This window comes from Cucurbita maxima, unplaced genomic scaffold (genome assembly GCF_002738345.1).
Source record: "Cucurbita maxima cultivar Rimu unplaced genomic scaffold, Cmax_1.0 Cma_Scf01122, whole genome shotgun sequence".
In the NCBI taxonomy this organism is placed as follows: domain Eukaryota; kingdom Viridiplantae; phylum Streptophyta; class Magnoliopsida; order Cucurbitales; family Cucurbitaceae; genus Cucurbita; species Cucurbita maxima.
Genome location: NW_019273138.1, coordinates 4099 through 6413, shown reverse-complemented (window position 1 = coordinate 6413; position 2315 = coordinate 4099). Strand labels below are relative to the sequence as shown.

The window sequence follows — 2315 nt, the reverse complement described above, 5'->3', positions numbered from 1 at the left end:
TGATTGCATCGATTCCATCAACGATCTTCTCATGAGTTTATGGTGCATGACCCATTTTATATACCATTCACCTTCGAGCACTATCATAGTGTTGCATCGTCCATGAGATGCATTGCGGCTAACGTAAACAGGTCGTATGAGAAAGTTCTTGTAGCCCTCAACTCTCAGGTCGTATGGTAGAGTTCTTAGAGCTACCGCGACATTTTGAGGTGTTCAATCGTTGGTTTTTTCTTCAAAAGAGTCAACATCAAACATCAGTCTTTAATTGGCAACCCATCCAGTGGAGCGTCGATTGGATCGATTCCATCAACGGTCTTCTCATGAGTTTATGGTGCATGACCCATTTTTTATATCATCCACCTTCGAGCGCCATCGTCCATGAGATGCATTGTGGCCAACGTAACTCTTAGGTCCTACAAGCAAGTTCGTGTAACCTTCAAGTATTGTTCTACGTCAAAAATAAAGTTTTTTAATTCCTTAGAATCCGAGTTCCCATTTAAGGGTTTGTGTTTTTGGATTTTAAGTTTGTTAAGCCCAAAATGAGCTTGGCTTGGGGTGGGGTTCTCTACGACCCTCCTTGTCAAACTCACTTGGGTGCTCATCTCAGTCATCTCAGCCATGATGGTGTTCAACAAAAGAGACCTTGAAAATGACCGGATTATCACATTAACCATTTGAATCACCTCAACCTTACTTGTTGAAATTGAACCAAATATCTATGACATAACCCTATTAAAGGTTCAAAGTTCATAAAAGTCTTTTTAATCTAAGATAACTTGATCATTATAGTGACTCTCAAACCAAGTTCATAAGAGTCTTTTGAATTTAAGATACTATTGAACTCATCCATTATAATGCTTCTCAAAACCTAGTTACAGTTTAAATATGAAACTATAAACTAAAAGAAATAAGAAAATAAAATTTCATTGTCGAGAATCAAACTCGGTCTCCTCGATGAAAGCAAGATCTTCTATGTAATGTCTAACTCTTCGACACATTTTTTTATGAGTGTAATAGAGTTCTCAAAGCTACCGCCACATTTCTTGTTCTTCGATCATGTGTCTATACCCAAAATCAAATAATATAAAACTCAGATCCCCTTTCTTGGATTTTAAATTTATTTTAGCCTTATAAAACCCATTCAATGGTCCATTGAGTTTGTCTCAAACTTTCGTGATGACGTAGCCTAGAAAAGCCAACTTCAAAAAAAATTTACGTTCTCTCAATTATGTGTCCTAAATCCTTCAAGATATCAGGCATATTTACAAATGTCTTGATGAGTGTCTTGAAAATAATACAAAGTCTTGATTTGTAAAGGATATCTCTACAACCCAAAAAAATCAAATCATTAGTGAAATAAACTCTCTACTTAAGTCTTATTGACCCAAGGGCAGATCTCATAGTGAAACGTGACGCATCAAATATCGGATATGGAGGTATCTAAAATTGTCAAAGAGGACCGAGAATCAATTATCATATTTCATTCAAAAGCCTCTAATAATACCATACAAATTACAAAACAGTAAAAAAAAATATATATATTATTTTCATTGTACTCCGTGCACAACAATTTTAAAAGAAATTTAAAATAAATCCAGCGTATTTGTCATACTTTTAAGTTCAATTACAATAAATCAAGAAAAGAATTGAGTTGTAATAAAATATCACTTGACATTGGAATGTAATTTGAAGACTTTTTATCTTCGGGAGTTGAATTACATTTAAGATTATTTATGTTATTTCTTATTTTCTTCAATTTGTATTTAATAGCTTTGGGTAGTTTGTAGATCAACTATGTTTGAATTATCTTTTTGGCCTTTCTATTTTCGACAGACACGTTTTACGCTTTTGGACTGACACTTGGTAGAAGGGGTCACTAAGGCTAAAATCATATAAAATGGGTTCATAGCACAGTGGTAGAGCATTTGACTGCAGATCAAGAGATCACCAGTTCGAATTTGGTTGGGCCCTTTTAAAAATTTTGGACGAACACTTTGTTCGATTTGCTCCCAACCACCGAGTGTCTAAAGGAAAATAAATAAGAATAATTACCGATTCCAAACCTTATTCCAAAGTACTCCACCACATAGAACCATGTACTTAAAACCTAAGGGCCACTATTCTCGAACAAGAACCAAGCTATCATTAACAAAAGAGTGTGGTACTCGGACAAGAACCAAGCTATCATTAACAAAAGAGTGTGGTATCCAAGCACCCACTATGAACATGGTTAAAAACTTACTTACAATTAGGCTAACTTACCAAGTCTTGTACTCACTCCATCTTTTTCATGTAACTAAGAGTAGTTGCCCTAG

General features: G+C 35.0%; 1 non-coding gene across 1 annotated transcript; it reads left to right on the top strand.

Annotated features, from left to right (window-relative positions):
* Positions 1-1899: 1899 nt before the first annotated feature.
* On the top strand, positions 1900-1971 carry TRNAC-GCA. The gene has a single exon. It is a non-coding gene; the product is annotated as a tRNA-Cys (tRNA).
* The last annotated feature ends 344 nt before the right edge of the window (positions 1972-2315 follow it).